The sequence below is a fragment of the Salarias fasciatus genome, chromosome 22, assembly GCF_902148845.1.
Source record: "Salarias fasciatus chromosome 22, fSalaFa1.1, whole genome shotgun sequence".
NCBI classification, from domain to species: domain Eukaryota; kingdom Metazoa; phylum Chordata; class Actinopteri; order Blenniiformes; family Blenniidae; genus Salarias; species Salarias fasciatus.
In genome coordinates, this window is record NC_043765.1 from 15,763,502 (window position 1) to 15,788,587 (window position 25,086).

The following is a 25,086-nucleotide window of genomic DNA, read 5'->3' on the forward strand; positions in this document are numbered from 1 at the left end:
GGATGTTGTGTTCATGACTTTGCAGGGATGTAAAAATATTGAAAGCTGTATCTTCAATGCGGAACTCTCATTTCTGTTGACAGCCCATGAAAACAGATTGAATCTAAATAACTTTTAATCTAAGAATTATTATGTCATGCTTAAAAACAGACAAAAATGCACAAGAACAAAATTCATTTTGTGAAACGTAACTGATGAGTGTTCAATGTCTGTAAAGATGGAAAAGATACATTGAGTCTCTTTGTTTGGTGTGCAACAGACTTCAGAATTGGTGTGCGAACACACACACACACACACACACACACACACACACACACACACACACACACACACACACACACACACACACGCACACACTCACACACACACAAGAGTTACGAATGTAACTACAGTTCTATGAATCCCTACTGACCGCCAGAGGCTGTGCTGAAAGCACTGGAATGACGTATGCCAACTTGGTCACGAGGAATCCCAGGGACCCACCTCACTGAAAGCCTCTGCCAGGCCCAGGATCACCCGCAGCAGATGCGGAGGCACAACATCCAACTCGTAGAACCTGGAGAAGGCAAAGACCAAGAGGCGGCAGCATACAGTTCATCCAGGGGCACCCCTTTCACATCTCCTGGAGTACTGTCCGGTCTCCTGGTGTCTCCTCCATGCTCTGGACACTGTGCTGACAGACAGCTCACACTGATGTGCCATCTTGGATGAGCTGCACTACCTGAGCAACTTCTGAGGGTTGTTGACACCACCTCATGATTTTTCCAGGGCTCAGAGTAATGACAAAATGCAAAAGTGACCACAATATCAGTCAGAATGGTGAAGTGGTCTTCTGTCACCACCTGCAGAACCTCACCTTTATAGGGCCTCTCTTGCTATTTATTTTTCATTTCTACCTGTCGTCTGTTCAAGTTGCACGTCAGCAGGTGTTGTGTATTTGTCATTCCTGGCCCCCTGTTATTCACTGTGGCATGGCACTGTCTCCTCTGGATGAGCTGAAAAGTTGTTGCATTGAGAAAAACTGTGATTAAAGAGTCTTAGAAGAAAAAACAAAGGACGAGAACTTATTTGTTTTTGTTTCACATAATTTGCTTTTGAGCCAAGTCCATAAAAGGCTAATATTAGAGCATGCAGGCGTGGGAAATGTTGTGCATGCTATTAAAAGCCAGTCAAAATTATAGCTCTTCTTGTCAGGTATGAATGAGTGAAAATGAAACAGAAACAGTTTTCAGTATCATAGGACCATAGCGACACAACACTGAAGGATCCTCTACTGAATACAAGAAACAGTGGCCACCACAATAAATTTGTTTGTTTTATGTAAAACAAAAACGTTCACTCATCTGCAAAGTAACAGAAGAGTTTTATTTTCTATTTGATTTCAATATCGGCCATGAAATTGATATTATGTAAACTTTGATCTTTTATGAAATTTTACTTTATGTCACAGTACGACACAATTGCATGATCAGTTATATCCATTTATCTATCCATCCATCCATCCATCTATCTATCCACCCACTGTACCCGACATCCACAAGTGTGTGACAATTGAACACCGTGCAGCAGAGTGATTGCTGTTTGCCAGAGAACACCAAGACTGGCAGATCCACCTCTGGATCCCCTGTATTCTTCATGGATAAAAGCAGGTTCACACTGAGCACATGCCTCAGAGCTGACAGAGTCTGGAGACGCTGTGGAGAATCCTGCTGCCTGCAACTTGTTCAGTCCTTGATAGTGTGGGGAGACATTTCTTCGAGGGGCCGTACAGCCCTCCTTTGCTTGCCAGAGGTATCCTGACTGCCTTTCGATATCAGGATGAGACTCTCAGATCCATTATGAGACCATCTGCTCTGAAGTGGGCCCTGGTTCCTTCTGATGCATAATAGCATCAGGACTCACGTGGCTGAAGTGTGTCTGAAGTTCCCTCATGATGAAGGCATTGACGCTCTGGACAGACCTGTCTGTTCTCCAGACCTGAATCCAATCAAACACATCTGGTACATCACGTCTCGCTCCATCCAAGTCCAGACCTCCATGGAATAACAGGTTTGATTTACATTGATCTTTTTAATGTTATTTTGCTGTCAGTACATTCCACTACGTAATGAATGAAGACTGCCAACTGCAATATTTCATTCATTGAGATTTAGGATGTGTGATTTTGGAGTTCCCTTTATTTTATAACTTTTTGGTAACACTTTACTTGAAGCACCCAGTATAACACATTATAAGTAGTTATAAACACTCAAAAATGATCACAATGCTTTATAACCCACTATACAGGATTAGGGTTAGGTCCTGGCATTGTGATTATCTATGAATGTTTATAACTATGGATACACGTGTTATAATGGCATTATAATGCTTTATAAATGTACTTATAATGTGTTATACAGGGGGGCTTCAAATAAAGTGTTACCATATATATGTGTGTGTGTGTGTGTGTGTGTGTGTGTGTGTGTGTGTGTGTGTGTGTGTGTTTACACAAATTTGAAGTCTGTTGCACACCAAACAAAGAGACTCAATGTATCTTTTCCATCTTTACTGAAAACTCATCAGTTACGTTTCACAAAAAGAATTTTGTTCTTGTGGATTTTTGGCTCTTTTTAAGAATGACGTAATAATTCTTAGATTAATAGTTATTTAGATTCAATCTGTTTTTAAGGGCTGTCAACAGATATTAGAGTTCCGCATTTACGATGTAGCTTTCAATATTTTTACATCCCTGCAAATTCACAAGCACAACATCCAAATAATGTTGCACAAAATATTAAATTGACATGAAATAAAAGCAGAAAGGAATATCTTCAACAGTTGTAATATGTGTTAAATCAGAAACATTTTTTAACCATGTGATGCTTGAACGAAAGTATTTTTTCCCCAAAATACTTTTTCAGCAACTCCTTCAGCAGAAAACCGACAAAGATAAACCCTCTGTTTATTTTTCACAGCTCACATAAAGTGTAATGTCAATGTACTTCCAGAGGAAATAACTTCCCTCAGTAGCTCTAACTGCTGTACTAAAGAAAAGTGCACACACACACACACACACACACACACACACACACACACACACACACACACACACACACACACACACACACACACACACACACACACGCACGCACGCACACAAACAGCCTCTGACTTTCTCCTGTCGCCACCAGCTAACAGGGTTTTGTGATTTGGAGATCTGGCTTCACATCTGAGCTGGAACCAAGGATAAGATGATGAAAAAGACGAAAGACCTTCCAGCAATATTCTGTATACACAACTAATCCTATGTAATGTCTTTTGGAAATATGGAGATTGAACCACTGCGATTTCATTAAAAATAATCATTGCTGTCAGACTGTCTTGTCTTAAAATGATTCTTTGTGGGTTTTTTTTATGACATGATTTGCATGAACACCACACCTTGTACACTTTGTGGTGGAACAAAATAAAAATGAATGCATTTAGAGATCAACACAACACAATGAGATTCTTATAAAAGCAACTTTAATAAGTCAGGATGAAACTGAAGATTCCTCGACTCTCACTTCAGGGCACACACATTTCACTATCAAAAGACAAGCTGGGCTATTAACTCGGTACATCACTTGGGCTGACATACTTGTCAGTCTTTTCAACCAAGTCAACACCGACGGGACAGACGACATTATTAAGCTGAAAGAAAACCTTTTGTTCTCCAGTTTAGTTGTGACTGGATGATGGAGGGCCGGTTTGAGCAGGAGCTATCCCATCAGGCTGTGAGGACGGGTCTGAGACAATCAGCAAAGAAAGTTTATGTCCGTAAACATTAATTAATTCAGTCATTCATTCATTTTCCAAGCTGCTTGTCCTTTGCATGGTCATGTGGCTGGAGCGCTTGTGGGGGCACTGGCTGTAGCGGAGCCAGAGTGGGGCCAAGGGGGCGGTCGCCCCAGGGCCCACAAGGTCATAGGGCCCCGTTTCATGTGATGTGTTCACATTTAATCGGAAATAAATGATTATAATAAAATGTGCAGTGTGTGCGAGAAGGTATACGCATATGAGTGTGGGCTGGAATTTGCCAATTCTTACATTACGACTGTCCATGAATGCATCAGAGCTGTAAGCCAGCGCTGATTGCCTGTGCGGCATTAACGAGTTTTTTCTTTGCACTTGATCTGAACTCTTTGGAGGGAAGTTAAACAGCAAAAATGGAAAAGAAAAAAAACACCAATCTGGCGCATTCAAGAGAAAAGCAAAAGAGAGAAAAGAAGTTGGTTGCTTCTTGTCATCAATTAACGTCTTACTTTTCATCAACATCGCACCATGGCCGCTAGAGCCCAACAACGCCGGTGAGGTGACTGGAGACAAGACTATGCTAGCCAGTAGCGGTACTACCCAAAACCTAACATCGGAGGCCAGACTTTCAAACCTCACCTTGCTGAGTGTCGAGCGGGACATTAAAATTGACAAAGAGAAAGTGGTCGGCAGGTTTGCCGCCATGAAGGAGAGGAGGGCAAAACTTTAAAAGACGACCACAGCATGTACAAAGTTGTGAATTGTTCTGGATTGTTTTGTTCGAGGATGTTCAGGGATTATGGAGTAACCAACTGAACTGCGGGCACCAGCACAGAGAGAGCCTCTGGTGAGTCAGTGAAACCTTCACAAATATTATCTTTAAAAGCATGCTGTGGTCTTGAACACCTGCTGAATGTGCCTTGTGTTGCCCTCAACTATAAGAGACCGCCGAGTCTATTTTTTTTTTAATTATACGTGAATTCCATCTTTTTAATCATACGTGAATTCTGTCTATATCTATCTGAATAGATTGTGTAATTTTAGACCAGCTGTGTTCATTTTATATGTAAGCTTTATCAAAGATGGTACAGATTTAGCCCGTGAGTTTTTATCTGAGCTTTCAGCACCGTGGACAGTGGACGCTCTGAGACTGACACCTGTCAGGCTGCATTTGTGTGTGTGTGCGCGTGCATATGTGTTCTTTAGAACAAGTTTATGAACTGGTTTGTGACTTTATTCTGCTTTCTGAGGCATATAGGTTTGCTTGGCTCAATAAAAGTGAGCATTAGTGTGTTGTTTGACGGTAAGATGAGGTATTGTTTGAATGGTAAAATTACTATCGTAAGGGCCCGTCGAGAATGCTCCTCCCCCTCTGTACTGAGACCCACACTCCGCCTCTGGGTGCTGGTTCTCCTGGGTATGCTCATAGCCCTCTGCCTGAGTGGTCGGCTATTCTGGTCTTGGGCCCTCGGCTCTGCCTGCCCGGGGTGTCTGTTGGGCTTTGGGGTCGGCGTCAGCCGGTCTTGGTCCCCTCGCGCCTGGGCCCCATGGCTGCCAGGGGTCCTCGCCAGTGCCTTCCTCTGCCCCCTTCTAGAATTGTGCATGGACGTCTTTCTGGGGGGGTGGCTGGGATCTGGGCTCTGGGACTGTGGCTGGTTGTATGGGCCCTGAGGGCCTCTCTGGCCTGTTTATGGTTTTCTCATTGGTCAAAGGTCACATTTGCATGATCAGTGTCACACTTCCATGATCATGCTGATATTTAATCACGCTTCATATTCTGCATGTGGACTCAGTCACCCTGTTGTCTTGTGGGGTGTTAGACTAATGGCTATCTGTATTAAGTTTCTCCTGATGCCCTGGTGTGTAATTTGATACCTGGATCCTCAGCTTGCACGTCTCAGATAACTACCAGCTTTGTTATCTAAAAAGTCCATAGGATGCCCTCTGTTATGTAGCAGCAGGGAGGTGTCTGCTCTCTGTACCCTGTGCAGGGTGCTGCTGATCGGCCACTGATAAGGTGACCCAGTATAAAAGCAGCCCTCCTCCCACCAATCAACCTTTAGCGCCCCTGCTGGCACTGGCATCATTTCTGGGTCAGAGGTTGTTTGACTGAAAGGGCAACTGTTGGTGTAATACTCCGTGCTCCACTCTTGTGCGCCACTGCATTGATTGGCCGTGGTTAAGTGCTGGTGGCTAGAGTCCTCTCTCCCTCCCTCTTCTTGGGCGTGCGAGTGTGTATCTGGTCCAGTCTCAGGTGCTGCTGTGGTCAGCTCGCTGAGGCACTGCTGCTTTATCTGCAGCTGCTTTGTCTCCAGCTGGTTTGGCTTCAGCTGGTTTGTGTCTGAAGCCACTTGTTTCCACCACCTCCAATCCATAACGGTATCAGCCCGTGCCGCTGCGGTGATCTGGCGACTGCACCGCGGAGCAAATCCCTGGTTGCCTTGCGCAGGCCGTGTTACATCTGCACACTACAGGCTGGGGAGTGGTCTTTAACTGGGGCTCTGTCCCCTTTTAGAGTGAGTGATTAAATGAGTGTGTGAAAGTGTGGGTTGTGTATGTGACAGTACTGATATGTGTCTACGTGTATCTTTTTGTTCATTTTGGTTTATTGTGTTGATTGCAGCCCCACTAAGTGTTTTATTTCTTTCCCTTTGTTGTGGCTGGAGGCCGGTGGTGGAGGTGCTGGTGACCTGGTGGTGGCATCCCTCTGTCTTGTTGTGTTTCCGGTGGTGGGGGTATCTCCTTGTGTGGTTACCACGGGTTTGGTGATTTAAGTTGATTTATTTTTCCTTTGGAAGGTCCCTCCCCTGCACTAGCTCAGGGCCACCCACTAGGCCTCAGTCAGAGTAAATCTTCCCTTTCCTCCCCCGACTGAGTTTTCATGCATGCTTGATATATCTTTGAAATCTATTCATTTATTATCAATTCATTATGTTCTTTTAAAAGCAACTTTAATGAGTCAGGATGAAACTGAAAGTTCCTCGACTCTCTGTTCAGGGCACGCACATTTCACAAACAAAAGACAAGCTGGGCTATTAACTTGACACATCACCTGTGCTGACATACTTGTCAATCTTTTCAACCAAGTTAAAACTGATGTGACAGACGACATTATTAAGCTGAAAGAAAACCTTTTTTTCTCCAGTTGTGACTGGATGATGGAGGGCCGGTTTGAGCAGGAGCTATCCCATCAGGCTGTGAGGACGGGTCTGAGACAATCAGCAGAGAAAGTTTCTGTCAGTAAACATACACAAAGAAAATCAGCAGTGTGTCATTAACCCCAGTGGAAACTGAACAGTGCACTCACACATGCCATTGGGAGCTCCAGGGTGTCGAGAGGCCATCAATTGGGCGTTTGCTCCAGCAGGAATCATCCGATTGGACACAGGCTGACCTGAAGGAGAGAGAAGCATCAAGATGTAAACACAAAACTCAAAGTGTTCAGAAAAGACATATGTGTGAGTAACATGTATGTGTGTGTGTGTGTGTGTGTGTGTGTGTGTGTGTGTGTGTGTGTGTGTGTGTGTGTGTGTGTGTGTGTGTGCGTGTGTGTTCACACCTGAATTCTGCACTGTGTAACCCACCTGAACACTTGTTTTTCTTCCTTCTAAATGTCAACAGCTCAAGGCACAAATACTCAAAAAACTTCATGCAGATTTTCGGAAAAAGATTAAAGTCAAAGTCATGATTTGCTCAGAATGATTCTTGGTGGGATTGTTGCAATATTGCAATAAATTTATGAACTCTTTAACAGAGAACCACTGAATTCTGAAAAATTCAAAACCAAGGAGTTTTAAACTGATCCAACATCCTCGAAGCTCATTCGCACTGATGGGCAGAAAGGAAGAATTCTCATAAACATTTTGATGCATTTCCACATTTGATGAGCTGTTGACAAGTTATTAGCTGGTAAACACCACAAACATGAACATGTCTTCTATTGTACACATCATGCTCTGTGTATGAAGCAGACTTTTCATTGCAACACATGATCGTTGACATTCTTATTTTGATGTGGATTTTTTTTAGACTAAGCCAAAGAAGAGGAATCAGGGTTTCGACGCTTACAGGAGGATTATTTAAGACTGCAAAGGATACAGACACAAGTCAGCTGACAGAACTCCAATCCAACTCTGTCATTTCCTGAGTCTTTCTCAGTTTATACCGTAGCAACAACCACCAAATCAGATCAGTTTGAGTTCTCTCAACCAGTGTCAGAGCAGTATGACCTTTCCAACAGTTTGTTTAAAAGAAGCTGAAGTCTAAATATTCCAGATCAGAAACACTAATGTCACCGTACCAGACAATAGTGAAAACATTTCTAACCTATTTGTTAAAAATGAAGCAGCAAAGCAAAGTTGGAGGAAAACACATGTGAAGTGCTCATACACGTGTCAGATTTTAACATTGTTAATGTTGCTTTATCATTGCAGATGAGCAGGTATGAAGGCTGATTCTCTCACTAAGCAGTCAGAATCGTGTCAGCTGACCTCGACTCAGCAGTGTGTGTTTCGGTTGGACGACAGTTTCTACCTTGGCCTTGGTGGCAGCTGAGGTCAGAGCAGCAGCAGCCGCTGTGGAGACGCTGCTCTCCACCAGCTCCAGCTCCATCACCCTCTTCCCCTCATCTCATCTCCCTCACGCCGCCCGATGCTCTCATCATCATCTCCTCTTCCTGACAGAAACACAGTCTTGTTAATACAGGCAGACTGGCGTGCACACACACACACACACACTGTGCTGGACATATCAACGCACCGTGTCTCTCCTCTGGAAGCATGTTCTCAACACGTTCCGTTTTAACAGGAGGTTAAAGCAAACAGAAATTTAACATGTTTCTAAGGACAGATAGTATTTGAAGAGAGGTAGCACCTCATAAACCACAGTAAGATTAACAACTTAAATGTACGTCCAGGTTCATTAGTGAGCACACTTTGAGTCAACATGTCAAACAAACTGCTGTACAAACCAAAAACCAGCAACTCCAGTCAGTCTCACTTTGTCATCAAACAATGTGCTCATAACTGCTCCTCTTTTTGCTGTTTTAATCAGTTGTGGGGGGACTAATGTTTTGTTTTTTGTTTTGGTTTGGTTTTTTTTGTTTTGTTTTGTTTTGTTTTTTTCAAATTCTTAGGTCTCAGTGATTCCCCAGAAGCCTCAGTGGAATACATAACAGACAACAAAACACCAGCACAGCTCCATTGAAAATGTCTTCTGATGAAACTCATCATCTGACCTGAGTGTGTGTCGTCTGCAGCCAGGTGCTCCTGCTGTCAGAACTGCTTCTGTGAAGTCTGCTGCTCCCTGATAATGATGAGCATGAAATGGTCAGATTTACATTTATGGCAGTACAAACAAGTCATTTCAGCCTCAGGAGGCCTTTGGTGTTGAATATAATCTGCAAAATTGTGTTGTGCACACAGATAAGTGCATCTTATTCTCATGATTATATTTATGTCTGTCTCATGGTTTCTTATATCTTATATTTTTTTAAAAGACCTTAGTGCTGAGAATCCAGGACTGCAAACACAGTTGATCAAAGTCCTTGAAAGTGCCGACCTAATATGTAAGCAAATGTATTTGCGAGTGTGTAGGGAGTGTTGTGAATGCTCAAAAAAGTCAGTCTAGATGAAAACTTTGTTTTCCAGACATGAATGAATAAGAACTAAACTGAAACAGTTTTCAGGGGACTTACATCATTGGACTGGCCTGGCAAAACCCTGACGAATTCTCTAATGAAAACAGCAAACATTGGCGACCAGATTAAATTCATGCGTTTCTGCAAAACAAAAACTTGGAATCAAAAACAAAGGCAGATTACAGGTTAATGGGTCGAATGTTGCCCCCATCTCCATCTTACCAGAGTACGTCTCTATTTGATTTCAATTTTGGCCATGAAATTTACACCATGATTGCACACTTGGATCTTTAACAACTTAAACCTTTAATCTTCTGTGAGAATAATACCCGGTCACATGATCACACATTCATAAAACTGTAACATTTCATTTGGAGACAATCATATTCATTTGTGTTTGTTTATTCCTTATTCTGTTTAATGTTTAAAGATGAAGGTTCCAGGTTTGTATTGTTAGCATTGAATTGAGAGGCGCACCGGGGGTGGAGCCAGACAGAGAGAAAAAAAGAGCGCGGGGGCGCAGAGTTTTTGGGAGTGAAGAATAACAGTGCTGAAACCTGTCCTGCCGTACTGGTATCAATTTATTGAGCACGGAAGACAGCAAAAGAACCGACGGACAGAAGACATTGTAACCCGCTTAACCCACTGCTCTGGAGACGGAGAAGACGGCGATTTTTAAGGGTTACAAAACCATCCAGCAGTCAGCCAGTCATTGAACCACTCCAACCAGATTTTCAGTGGGTGTGGTTTGGAGGGTGTGGCTGATTTCAGGAGGCTGGAATGTTGTCAGTTTGACAGAGAAGCATCATTGTCATCATTGATTTTACTCCTCGAAGCAACACCATGAAGAAAAGGTAAGTAGTTTTATTTATCTATCTACACACACACACACACACACACACACACACACACACACACACACACACACACACACACACACACACACACACAAACATATGTGTTCTTGTATTTCTATCCTTGTTGGGGCCAAATGTCCCCACAAGGATAGCAAAACGTGAAACGACGTGCCTTGTGGGGACCTTTTTCCGGTCCTAAGTAGGAGAAACACTGTTTTCTTGACCATGTTGTTGTTACTGAAAAAAAGTAAAAGTGCAGAAACATTTCTTTAGGGTTAGGCTTTATTGTGGTGTGGGTTAGGGTTAGGGTAAGGGTCAGGGTTAGGGGCTAGACATGAATGGGAGTCAATGGAAGGTCCCCACAAGGATAGAAATACGAGACTGTGCGTGTGTGTGTGTGTGTGTGTGTGTGTGTGTGTGTGTGTGTGTGTGTTTTGTTTTGTTTATTGTAGAAACATTTCTGATGGCACTTTCATGATGAAGGTCAATATGTGAAATGGTGTTGAACGGTGGTAACATTGTTGTGTGGTCCTGTTTGTATGGTGGTGAAGCACGAGCAGCGGCACCATGAGATGCCAAATCAGCATTACACCCGGCAGCAGCCGCAGCACCGGGGGCCTCAACAGCACCTTCAGCAGCCGCAGCAAGATAAGCAACCCCACCAGAATTACCGCAGTCTGCCACGGCGGCGGCGGCGGTGGCAGAGCATCTGCACCGCATGGCTCTCAACAGCAGGGTCAGTTGTTCTTTGAAATTTCTACTTTTAATGATTTATCATTGCAAAATTAAAACAGCGTGTTGAATAGCAGATTGCAATTGATAATCCTTTTTCCTTTTTCTTTTTAGCTTTTTCAGGGAAAAAGCCCTAGCTTCATAGAAACCAGCTTGCAAACATGTTTAGCCCAAATCGACAGCAGAATCAATATGTAATCCACACCAGCTACATGGGTTATGATTTTTAATGAAACTGTTCAATCAATTTCCTTTGTGCTGTATCCTCTTTATTAGTAAATGTGATATGGAAAAAAAAATCTATTATTAAGATGTAAGCGAGTGTGAAGAAGATATGTGTTATTGCTTTGTATTAGTTTTTCATGATCTGGGTTCTCCTTTGGTAGGCTACATTTGGGTCTTAAAATGAAATAGAGGTTCTAAACATACTAAGTGAGTGCAGTTTTAGAACAGCTTCAGTGTAGATTTATGGAGCAGAACAACAGTGTCACTTCAAGGCTGCAAAGCAACAGCAAAGATTCTTCCCGGCACTGGAGTCCAGTTGAGCTGTGAGTGTTGTCTCTCACGTTCCATCTTCTGATGTTCCTTCTGTGTCATGTGTGTGATTGTTCAAATACAAAAAAATGTTGCTGTCAAGTGTGTAAACGATGGAAATGTGTTCATGCTCTTTACAAATGTGGAAGATATTGCCTACATATTCTCTTCATCGTCATATACAGACTATTTACGTTGCTGTAATAGAAGTTGTGCTTCTGTCATGTAATTCACCATTAATTACACAATATTTCTTTTCCTTTACAAAGTCACCAAGAGAGCCTTGTGGAGAAACAACTGCACTTATATGAGGATATTCAGCTGGATCATCTGCCTTCCTGGTTTAGTTTTGTTGCATTGAAGTGATTACACTGACTTTTTCACAGAATGTGGACTTTTAGATGAATCTGCAGTGACAATGACACTGTACTGCAATATTTCTGCTGAGTTATAGGTGAATCCTCAATAAATTAATGGTGTTACCTCTGTACACACATTGCATATTCTTGATTTGTGTTTCGTAAATATACATTGGGAAGCGTAAATTACTGTCACGGTGCAAGGTGGAAGGACCCAGGCGCAGACAGCAGGGGGAGTTCAAAGAGGGTATTTTATTTCCAAGGGGAACTCAGGAGGGCAGGAAACCAGGAACTCGGGAAACTCAAAAAACACAGCAGGTGCAGGACAGGACACGCGAACACACGGACAGACCCTCAAGGAGCCGACAAGACACACCAGGACAGCAGGACTTATAAAAGGGGCAGGACAGGTGCAGCACATTAGGGAGGTAACGAGACAGAGACCAGACAGGAGAACATGAGGGCAGACAAACACAAAACAGGGCCCAAGCGCCCCCACATGGGTGCAGGGGCACAGGGAGTCACAATTACAGCAGAGGACAAAGAAACAAAATGTGATTTCCTGTGAAAATGATGCTGTTCATGTTATTAATGCACTGGTTTTAATTACTCTGTAGTCTGTGTTTCAAATCCATCTATCTCTTGAGATTATCTACTTTTTCTTTGGTGAAATAAATGATCGGTGTCTTGGCTTTTCGTGTCTACAGTTTTTTACGACTGCAAAAACACTAAAAACAAAAGAATCACATCCCGATCAATACCTTACACTCAAGGAGCAAAACTCAGGATCAGATTTTTTTTTTTTCATTCAAAAGATAATACAAAATATATACAAAAAGAGAAAATAATACAATGATGAATGAAAAAGGAGCAGAAAGAAGAATAACTTATAATGTCTGCCCTCATATCATGTTTTCCCAGCCTTTACAAACACCATCTTTTTCACCTGATTTTACCTCAGTTACACACACCTATTAATTTTTTTTCTTTTTTTTTTCTTCCCCTTTTCCCCTCTATCTACCTCTACATTTTCCAGCAACTTATACTCCGTCTACAATTTCATTCATTATCTGTCTTTGAAATTCCGAGACCAACTTCATTCTGTCAGAATAGAATCTTGCAGTGTTGGACACATATCTCATGTGTCCAACACTGCATAACTCCTCAGTAATGTAGTTTTGAAATTTCTTTTAAATGCTGCGATTGTTTGCAGTCCTTTTACTTCTTTCTGAAGTGCATTCCACAGATTGGTTCCCTTAACAGTCACAGTGCGTTCCATTATTTTTGTTCTGAATCTGGGTTTTTTAAAAATATCAATCCCCTTTAGATTATAACAGCTTTCCCTTTTTTCGAATCTTTCTTGAATTTTTTCAGGTAACATGTTCCTATTAGCTTTATATAATATCTGTAGTATTTTATAGTCAACTATATCATCAAATTTTAAAGTATTATACTTAATGAATAATGGGTTTGATGGGTCTGTCTTTCTATTATCATTTATAATTTTCAAAGCCTTTTTTTGTAAAAAAGGTTGTGTATAAGTTTTACAGGTTGTCCCCCAAATTTCCACACAATAAGTTAGGTATGGAATAATTAGTGATTTATATAGGTTAATTAATGCTGACTGATTTAAAACTGATTTTACTCTATATAATACTGCAATGGATTTAGCTATTTTATTTCTAATATAATTTATATGTGACTTCCAGCTAAGGTCTTTATCAATAATAACACCTAAAAACTTGTTTCCTGTACCCTTTGAATTTCCATCCCATCTGTCTTAATTGATATATCTATATTATTTCCTCTATCATTAAACAATATATAATTAGTTTTTTTAACATTAAAAACTAAATTGTTGCCATCAAACCACTGTTTTATCTTCTTGAGTTCTATATTAACTACTTCTATTACCTCCTTTAATTTTTTCCCGAATAAAATAGTGTTGTGTCGTCAGCAAACAAAATACTCTGTAATACTTCCGATGCTTTAGATCAGGGCCGGCTCTAGGCATAGGCAAACTAGGCGGCCGCCTAGGGCGCCACGACCCCAGGGGGGCGCCGCGGTCGTACAAGGGGCGCCACGACGCACTGTGTTCCGTGTGCCCCGCTGTGCAACGGTCCGACGCACTGCGCTCCTCGTCCTTGGCGCTGCCCGGCACTGATCGGTATTGTTCGGCATCGCTCCTCAGCCCCCCCCCCCCCCGCTCAACAAATGTCGGGACCGCTCGAAAAACACGCTCCCAAGGAGCGCTCGTCTCGGGCTCGCCTAGGGCGCCTCTGAAGCCCGGGCCGGCCCTGCTTTAGATAAATCATTCATATATAGTATAAACAATAACGGACCAAGAATCGAACCTTGAGGTACCTCGCAATTTATATCACACAAGTCTGATTTTATTTCATTAATTTGAACATACTGTTTTCTATTTTCTAAATAACTAGTTATCCATTTATGCGCAATCCCTCTGATCCCATATTTTTCAAGTTTCCAGAGCAACTGTGAGTGGTTTATCATGTCAAAAGCTTTTTGTAAGTCAATGAATATACTTACAAAAAAATTTTTTTGTCAATTTCTCTTGCTATTTTCTCTGTTAATTCCATTATTGTCATTGCTGTTGAGTGATTTGCCCTGAAACCGTACTGATTGTTAATTAAGAGATTTTCCTTGTGTATGAATTCGTTTATTCTTGATGCAAAGATCTTTTCTAAAATTTTTGAAAATTGTGGAAGCAGTGACACTGGCCTTTAATCTGAGAATTCATGTTTATCCCCATTTTTAAAAAGAGGAACAACTTTGGCTATTTTCATTTTTTCAGGAAAAGTTCCGGTTCTCAAAGACAGATTACAAATGTATGTGAGTGGTTCAATGACTGACTCAAGAATATTCTTTATAATCAACATGTCTAATCCCTCACAGTCAGTTGATCTTTTATTCCCAAAGTTCTTCACTATTTTCCTTATCTCATCTTTTTCTACGTTCACAATAAAAATACTATTTACATTATCAATGTCCATGTTGTCCCTTGCATTTGTTGTTTGTGGAATTTTTTTGGCAATATTAGTCCCCACACTTACAAAATATTTACAAAACTCGTTAACAATTTTCTTTGGTTCTGTTATTTCAAGATCTTCCTTTGTAAAATATTCAGGGTACAAATTCTTAACTTTATTACTCTTTGTGACGCTATTTATTATTCCCCATGTTGCCTTTGTATTGTTCTTGTTTTCATTTAATTTTTCACTATAGTAATCTTTTTTCCGGTTTTTGATGATCCACAGTAATTTATTTTTATATTTCTTGAAACGGTTTTCTGCCTCTTTTGTTTGCGTTTTAAGGAAATGTCTGTATAAATTATTTTTCTTTTTGCAAGCATTTTTTATCCCTTTTGTTATCCATGGTTGATCTCTTATTTTGTCCTTATAACATATTATTTTGCAATTTTTATTATACAACCTTGTCACAATTTCTATAAAAGAATTGTAAGCCAAGTTGACATCTTCTACATATACTGTATCCCATTTCTGTTTATTGAGATCATCATTTAGTTCCCCCAGTGCCTTTAATGATCTATTTCTAATTTTTTTAAGTGTGTTATTGTGTACCACTTTTTGATTGTATTTCAGTACTGTAAAGATAGGCAGATGATCACTAATATCAGTCGTTAAGGTTCCTCTTACTATAATATCCTCTACATTTGTTAAGATGTTGTCAATTGTAGTGGCACTGTGTGTTGTTATTCTCGTTGGTCTTGTTATTAATGGAAAGAGACCCAAACTGTTCATTGAATTTAGGAAATCTGTTGTTCTTGAGTCTGTCACATTTTCGAAATTTATATTAAAATCTCCACAATTCACTTGTTTCTTATATTGTGTCCTTTCCAAATTTTCCGTCATTTTATCAATGAACAATTGCATACATGACTCAGGTGGTCTATAAACACAACTTACCAATATATTTTTTTCTGTATTAGACATTATTTCCACTGTTATCTTTTCTATTTCATCCTCCAATACTGTCATCTCATTTATAATTTTGGATTTTAGCTTTGCACTGATGTACAGCTCAACTCCTCCTCCTCTTTTGTCTTTCCTGTTTAGTGAGAAGAGGGAATAACCCTCCATTTGAAACTCGGTCATCATATCATCTTTAAGCCATGTTTCCGTTATTGCAACAATACTGAATTTCGTTTTAAACCCATTTAAGTATTCTTGAATTTTTGTAAATTTATTGTACATGCTTCGAGCATTTAGATGTATAATGGATAGCGTATTATCTTCACTTTTTGCTGTGTTAAGAGCCTCTTCGTTGTAGTATTCACATTTATTTGTAATGTTAAATACATTTTCATCTACTCTTGTGTCTATGTCGTATATTTTGTTTTCCTGATCCATATGTTATATATATGTGTATGTTTTTAGTTTGATTGTTTTTCAACTCACATCTTGCTGTGTTTCGATGTCATTACAAATGCAACTTTTCTTGACCAATAATTATGATTGTTTGTACTTTGCGAGATCTTTTATGCTTTTCACGTGTACAGCATTTGTTCCTTCTTTTTGCTTTATCCATATCTTACAGTTCCAAACCCATGTTGCTATTATGTGATTTTGTTTTCTAAGCAGTCTTGCTTCTTTTGCAATCTCAGCATTTCTTTTGGTCAAATGATCATTTATATAGACATTCCTACCTTTCAGTTTCTTTCCTTGTTTCATCAGCTCTGTTTTGTGTTTCCTGTTTACAAAACGTACACCACTATAAACACAAAGTCAGCCTCACACTTTTTGCAGAATTATACAAACAGTCATTTGCAAAACACTAAACACACTTGTATACATTAGACACAGACGTATATCACGATGTCACTTCTTTGCAATTCCACAGCACTTATGGACAAATCATCACACCCATGAGCCATTTGGTTAAACACCCACATCAGGTGCGCAAACGAGGATTTCCTTATTGTAGACACACTGATCAGGCACTATAAAAAGGCAACAGGGGAGAAACATCATTGGCCACAGGGCTATAATTACTGTAATGTCCCAGGGCAGCGTGGGGGTGATGTCACCCTTTGCGCTGTCATTTCCCTGAATGGGGTCCTCCACCGTCATGCCAATATGGGCTCTTACAACACAGATCAAACGATCAGATGTTTGGACAGTTTGCACAGCCTCCACAGTAAATAACCAAATGCACCAGATCCCCTACATTGTCATCTGGGACAATGTGTCATTCCACCACTCTGCTCTGGTCCAGAACTGGTTTAAACACCATCACTGTTTACAGTCCTGTACCTTCCACCATACTCTCCATTTCTAAACCCCATGAAGACTTTTTCTCGGCATGGCGGTGGAAAGTTTATGATCTCCGGCCCCAGACTCAGATGCCCCTCAATCAGGCCATAGAAGAGGCTTTTGACCAAATTGACGCTGCAGCTGTGGAAGGATGGATCCACCATTCAAGACAGTTCTTCACACGTTGTCTTGCCAACGAAGATATTGCCTGTCATGTAGATGAAATTCTCTGACCAAATCCAGCTAGACCAAGAGATGTTTAGTATTTCATTTAATTTTACTCAGATTTCTTTTTTTTCTTCATTTTCTTTACATATTTTTAACCTGTACTGGTAGTACAGTATTTTTATTTGTCTATTTTGTGGGTTTACAGTGTTGGGATATGTTTTCTTGTGATTGTCTATGTTAACTGAATGTGGTTATATGAAAAAATCAAATCATATTTTCAAAAGTCTGCAGCAATGATCTTGTGATGTGTTTGAATTTACTATGTTGTATATTTGCACTTTCTCTGTGTACCTCACTTACAGTAATCTATTCACTGAGAGGTCCAGAGGTAGAACAGCCAAAAGTGTTTTAACTTAAACACAGCAGTGTGTAACTGGTTCAAACAGAACTAAGCATTATGAAATGTGTGTATTTTATATGGTAACATAGTATGGTTTTTATAAATGTGTATAGTTTTTGCAATAGTGTTTCACTTTGCACAGGATCTGAAGTGTTTTCCATATTGTGTGTGTAGTTGGGCTAATTGTGTGTGTTTTGAAATTCTGAGCCCTGTTTTCAAAATCGTGTTTAAGCAATTGTAAAAAACTGTGGTAACACTTTACTTGAAGCACCCCTGTATAACACATTATAATTATATTATAGCATTGTATAACTATAGTTATAAACACTCATAAATGATCACAATACTTTATAACATCAGGACCTAACCCTAACCCTAATCCTATGTTGTATAGTTGGTTATAAAGCATTGTGATCATTTATGAGTATTTATAACTACTTATAATGTGTTATACCGGGTGCTTAAAGTGTTACCATATATATTTTTAAATGTATGCGCTCTGATTTCAGTTGAAGGATGTTCATATTAAACACGAAAAGCCAAGATACTGGTCATTTATTTCTATTTCTATTTTTAGAAAAAATAGTCAATTTCAAGAGATTGATGGGTGGAAAACACAGATTACAGAGTAAATAAAACCAGTGCATTAATATCATGAACAGCATAATTTTCAGAAGAAATCGCAATATGTTTCTTTGTCCTCTTTTGTAGTTTCTACACTTTCCAATGTGCATTTACTAAACTCAAATCAACAATATGCAATTTGTGTTCAGTATAATACCATCAATTTATTGAGGATTCATAACTCAAAAGAAATATTGTTGCATCAAAATCATAAAAGGGGGGGGGGGGGGGGGGGGGGGGGGGCACCATGCTTTTGACTCCTCTTTGGGGAGGCTCGCTATTCCACACTTTGGAAACCACTGGTCCACATTGTTTGTGTGGACAATGTGAAGCACACTGACACCTGAATCCCATAAAGATTCATGGCCAAGTCCAGCAGAAAACCTGACAACAAGCATCATTTCAATCAGCTATGCTGAAGCAGGGAGACATGGAAAACATTCTGGACTGCGGCCCTCGAACACTGGAGTTCGACACATGTGCTCTAAAGAGACACCTGTCTCCAGGGGACACCACCCTCTCGGGTGTCCCCTCATCAGACCTGTTTACTCAATGCACCTGTGTCATTTTGTGACTGTTAACCAAAAAAGGTCTGTTTTTCAAGTCATATATTTTGCCATTTTAGTTTTTTTTAAAAGAATAGGAGGAATCTCATCTGGTCGTGTGACACAAATATCGTGTCTGGTCTCGTCTCATGAGCTGAGTGTCTTGTCACACCCCTAATGAAAACATTTTTTGAGTAGGCGTTGTGTGGGAAATGTGCATGGTAATAAAAGCCAGTCAGAATTCTAGCTTTGCTTGTCAGGTATGAATGAAAGTGAAAATAAAACAAACCGTATACAGGGTAGTTATATCTTAGAACCATGGAGAAACAACTCTGAATAATCCTCTATTGAGAAAAGTTGGAGCAGCAGCGTCAACAACTCCTGTCTGAGAGGCAGACCCTCAACACGGAGCAGCTGAAGCAGGCAGAAATCAAAGATTTTCTGATGCCACTTTCATGATTAAGGTCAATATGTGAAATGGTGTTTTCGTAACATTATTGTGTGGTCCTGTTTGTATCGTGGGTGAAGCACGAACAGCGGCACCATGAGGTACCAAATCAGCATTACGCCGAGCAGCAGCCTCAGCAGCAGCAGCAGCAGCAGCAGCAGCATGACCAAGTCCACCAGAATTACCACAATCTGCCACAGCAGCAGCAGCAGCAGCAGCCTCACTGGCCTCGGCGTAGGCAACAGCAGCCTCACTGGCCTCGGAGTAGGCAACAGCAGCCTCACTGGCCTCGGAGTAGGCAACAGCAGCCTCACTGGCCTCGGCAGCAGCCGCAGCAGCCTCAGCAGCAGCGGCCTCAGCAGCCTCAGCAGCAACAGCAGCCTCACTGGCCTAGGCAACAGCCTCAGCACCCTCAGCAGTAACAGCAGCCTCAGCAGCGGCAGCAGCAGCCTCAGCAGCAACAGCAGCCTCACTGGCCTTGGAGTAGGCAACAGCAGCCTCACTGGCCTTGGAGTAGGCAACAGCAGCCTCACTGGCCTCGGCAGCAGCCTCAGCAGCCTCAGCAGCAGCGGCCTTGGCAGCCTCAGCAGCAGCGGCCTCGGCACCCTCAGCAGTAACAGCACCCTCAGCAGCCGCAGCAGCAGCCTCAGCAGCAGCAGCAGCATGACCAAGTCTACCAGAATTACCACAATCTGCCACAGCAGCAGCAGCAAAGTAACAGGACTGTATGACTTTCAACAGAATGGTGAGCTGTTCTTTGAAATTTCTATTTTCAATGATTTGGCATTGCACCATTAAAACAGCATGTTGAATAGCAGATTGCAATCGGTAATCCTTCTTCCTTTTTCTTTTTTGCTTTCCCAGTGAAAAAACTGTAGCTTCATGGAAACCACCTTGCAAACATATTTAGCCCAAATTGACAGCAGAATCAATATGTAATCACTGTTAATAACACGGGTTATGATTTTAATGAAACTATTCAGTCAATGTCCTTTTGCTGTATCCTCTTCAACAGTAATGTGATAGGAAAAAAAATTATATTATTAAGATGTAAGTAAGTGTGAAGAAGATATGTCTTATTGCTTTGTATTAGTTTTTCATGATCTGGGTTCTCCTTTGGTAGGCTACATTTGGGTCTTAAAATGAAATAAAGGTCCTAAACCTACTTGGTTTCTAAGTGAGTGCAGTTTTAGAACAGCTTCAGTGTAGATTCATGGAGCAGAACAACGATGTCACTTCAAGGCAGCAAAGCAACAGCAAAGATTCTTCCCGGCACTGGATTCCAGTTGAGCTGTGAGTATTGTCTCTCATGTTTCTTCTTCTGATGTTCTTTCTGTGTGATGCTGTTTAAGCTGCATTGTAGCTGCACAAACTGGTCAAATTGCTGTAATGCATCCACCATGCATCATCCTATTCAATTACAAATCAAGTATGATTTAATTTGCTAAGTGAATAAATAATGGAAATTATCATCATATACAGACAATCGATGTTACTAGAATAAAAGTTGTCCTTCTCTCATGTAATTCACCATCAATTACACAATATTTACTTTCCTTTACAAAGTCACCAAGAGAGCCTTGTGGAGAAACAACTGCACTTCGATGAGGATATTCAGCTGGATCATCTGCCTTCCTGGTTTAGTTTTGTTGCATTGGAGTGATTAAACTGACTTTTTTCTAAAAATATGGACTTTTAGATGAATCTGCTAATATTGAGTTGTGGACAAATCTTTAATAAATTGATAAGATTAATGCTGTATTTGTATGTTCTTGATTTCTATTGAGTACATATACATTGGAAAGTGTATAAGCTACAGCAGAGGACAAAGAAACAAAATGTGATTTCCAGTGAAAATGATGCTGTTAATGTTATCAATGCACTGGGGTTTTTTTTGTTTTACTCTATAATCTGTGTTTTCCACCCATCTTTGTCTTGGGTTCAACTACTTTTTATTTGGTGAAATAAATGACTGGTATCTTTGTCATGTTTAATCTGTAGATTCTTCAACTGAAATCAGAGCGCATCATCATATGTTAATGAGCTCAATTTTAATTATGGTAGCAGTTGTGACTGAGGTTACATGAAAGTTGCTCAATATGAAAGTCTGTGTGTGTGTGTACACCTATTTGAAGCCCGTCGCATGCTAAACAAAGAGACTCAATATATCTTTTCCATCTTTGCAAACATTTAATACTCATCAGTCACGTTTCATAAAAATAATTTTGTTTGGCTCTTTTGAAGCATAAAGTAATATTTCTGCGATTACTCGTTATTTAGATTCAGTCTGTTTTATAGGCTGTCAATAGATAGCCTATTAAAGCTACACATTCGGTGCAGTTTTAGATACGTATAATTTTGCATCAGGAACTGGCACCAGTTACAAAGGCACAAGCACAACATCCAAATGTTGCACAAAATATTAAATTGACATAACAGCCAAAATGAGTATCTTCAAAAGCTTTTTTTTTCTATTACAGCAGAAACCCTTTTTTAACCATATGCTGCTTAAACAAGTTTTTTTCCTGAAACACATTTTCAACAACTATTTCAACAGAAAACCTTCAAAGATCACTCCTCTGTTCGTTGCTCACTGGTTACATGAAGTCTAATGTCAAGGTACTTTTATTGATTAAACTTCAAAGTAATTATGTCTGAAAACATGTCTTTACATGGTGAGGGTGATTCTGGTGATGAAGGATGACCTTATCAATCCTTCCAGAGGAAATACCGTAACTTCCCTCAGTAGCTCTAATTGTTGTGCTAAAGAAAATTACAGACACACACAAAACAGCCTCTGACTTTCTCCTGTCTACTGCTGTGATTTCATTCAAAATAATCATTGCTGCCAGACTGTCTTGCATTCATATGAGTCTTGAATTTTTTTAATGACAACATGTGCATGAACACCACACCTTGCACATTTTGTGGTGGAGCAAAATTCAACTGAAAGTATTTAAAGGTCAACACAACACAATGAGCTTCTTACAAAAGCAACTTTAATGAGTTCAGAGGAGACTGAGGAGTCCTTGACTCTGGCTTCAGGGAACAAACATTCCACAAACAAAAGACAGGCTGGGCTGTTATTGCAACACATCACTTATGCTTGTCAAACTTTTCAACCAAATCAACTCCAACGGGACAGACGACATTAATAAGCTGAAAGAAAACTGTTTGTTCTCGAGTTTAGTTGTGACTGGATGATGGAGGGCCGGTTTGAGCAGGAGCTATCCCATCAGGCTGTGAGGACGGGTCTGAGACAATCAACAAAGAAAGTTTACATAAGTAAACATACAGAAATAAAATCAGCAGTGTGTCATTAACCCCAATGGAAACTGAAGAGTGCTCTCACACATGCCGTTGGAAGCTCCAGGGTGTCGAGAGGCCATCGACTAGGCGTTTGCTTCAGCAGGAATCGTCCTGCTGATGTTTCCAAGATGGCGCCGCGGATGGATGCCTTTTGGTGCACACTCTTATTTTCCTTATTAATTCAGTTTTTTTGCTTGCATTCTGGGACCTCTTACACCAGCCAAGAGCTCAGAGCCACGACCCCAGACAATCTTCGCCCATGTTCATTGCATCTTCAGTGGATTCATTGACCATTATAACCAAAGGTGCGCTCGCTCTGGCTCTGAAATGCCGGAGTAGAGGGAGATGGGTGAGCGCGTTGGTGTGTCTTCGGAGGCGGGGAAGGCGCACACACACCTTTACCTGAGATATTTCTCTCCAACATCCGCTCTCTGAGAAATAAAATGGACAAACTTCAGCTACTGATGGTGAAGAACAGAGACTACTCTTCGTCTTCTGTGCTGTGCTTTACGGAGACGTGGCTGTGCGAAACAACTCCAGAGTCTGCGCACCTGACAGGATTCCAACTCTTCAGAGTGGACCGCTGCACGGAACTCTCCGGGAAGATGGAGGTACAGTGGATATAAAAAGTCTACACAACCCTGTTGAACTGCCAGGTTTCATGATGTAAAAAAGTTGCGTGCAAGACAAACAGTTTTATAACTTTTTCTACCTTTAATGTGACCTATAACCTACAATGCAAGTGAAAAAAACTGAAACCTTTAAAAGGGAAAAATATTACATTAAAAAAACTGAAAAAACCTGCTTGCAGAAAAAACTTGCACAGAAACCAACTACGCAATACAAACAATCTACAACCCCCATAAACATCACTATAAATACCTTTGACCTTTTTAACTTTGTAATTGTTGTAAATTATATTAGTTCTGTAAATCATCGCCATGTTCATTGCTGTTGTTATTGCTATTGTGGTATTTGTTTGTGTCTTAATTCCTCCTACTTATATTTTATACTTGTGCCTTTTTAAATCTGTTCCTATGTTTGTCTATATTTGCACCTCCACCAAAACAAATTCCTCGTATACGCTACTGTACCTGGCAATAAACCCGTTTCTGATTCTGTTTTCTGATTCTGATCCGATTGGACACAGACCGACTTGAAGAAGAGAGAATGATTAAAGCGTAAAGACAAAACTCCCAAGTGTTGAGAAAAATACTCCTGTGCTGTGCCTGTGTCTTCAGACCTGAATGCTGCACTGTGTAGCCCGCCTGGCTCTGCTGCTCCCTCTGCTGGAGGACTTGTATTTCTGCCTGCCTCAGCTGCTCCGTGTGGAAAGTCTGCCTCTCACACAGGAGTTGTTGATCCTGTTGCTCCAACCGCACGACACAGACACTTTGTTACTGTGTTTCTAAATGCAAATACTCAAAAATCTTCAAGCTGATTTTCAGAAAGAGATTAAAGTCAGATGTGATTTCAATACAATATTTTTTAGTGTTTGGTGACACCACCTCATGTTATCTCTGACTGCGGTCAAGCCAGCCGACGCTCTGATAGTCAAGGGAGCCGACACGTTGTTTAGCGATGCGCACATATTCTGCGCATTATCGTATAAGTGAAACTGAGACGATTGCAAAACAAATGTCAAGTGCCACAGATCATAACTCACTTTATTCAGAATTAACAGAAGACACGTGAATACTGTTGATGAATACTGTTGATTAAAAAAAAAAAACGAAACTGAACAACAAAGTAAGAGGAAAGCCTGTGCTAATACTGATTTTCAGTCAAAAGGTCAAATGAACTTGGAGATATTGAGCTAAAATATTGTATTTCTCTTACAAATATGAATTGTTTTTTACAATATTTAAAGCTAAAACAACGAGGTGTGTCATAAACAGGCACTGTAGTAATGTCATTAACAAGAGATTTGGAGTTATTTGGTAAAATAACCTGGGAGCGATTAAAAAAAAGATCCATAAAATATTAATAAAAATTATTAGAAACAATAACAGAGGGAACAAAGAGGTTTGTCTGAAAGAGATACTATAGTAATGTGATTCACAATTGATTTGGAGTCAATAGGTCAAATAGCCTGGGAGCTATTGAAAGAAACCTCTTTTTTTCATACAAATATTAATAAAAAGTATTACGAACATTAACAGAGGAAACAAAAAGGTGTGTCTGAATCAGACAGTGTAGTAATGCGATTCACAACTGATTTGAAGTCAATAGTTCGAATAACATGGGAGCTATTTAGCTAAAATACTGTATTTTTCATAAAAAATACCAATAAAAAATATCAGGAACATTAACAGAGTGAACAAAGAGGTGTGGACTCATGTGGCTGAAGTGTGTCTGAAGTTCCTTCATGATGAAGGCATTTGATGCTCTGGACAGACTTGTG

General features: G+C 40.4%; 2 long non-coding RNA genes across 3 annotated transcripts; one reads left to right on the top strand and one right to left on the bottom strand.

The window, feature by feature from the left end:
- Positions 1 to 643: 643 nt before the first annotated feature.
- Positions 644 to 24,842, bottom strand: LOC115409545 (uncharacterized). The gene is made up of 3 exons (XR_003933981.1): positions 24,833 to 24,842; positions 18,877 to 18,880; positions 644 to 770 (listed from the first exon to the last, which is right to left on the bottom strand). It is a non-coding gene; the product is annotated as an uncharacterized LOC115409545 (long non-coding RNA).
- Positions 10,133 to 12,586, top strand: LOC115409543 (uncharacterized). Of its 2 annotated transcripts, XR_003933979.1 has the most exons (4): positions 10,133 to 10,266; positions 10,821 to 11,005; positions 11,116 to 11,549; positions 11,805 to 12,586. It is a non-coding gene; the product is annotated as an uncharacterized LOC115409543 (long non-coding RNA). The 2 variants fall into 2 exon arrangements; XR_003933978.1 differs by having other exon boundaries at positions 11,116 to 12,586.
- Positions 24,843 to 25,086: the final 244 nt, after the last annotated feature.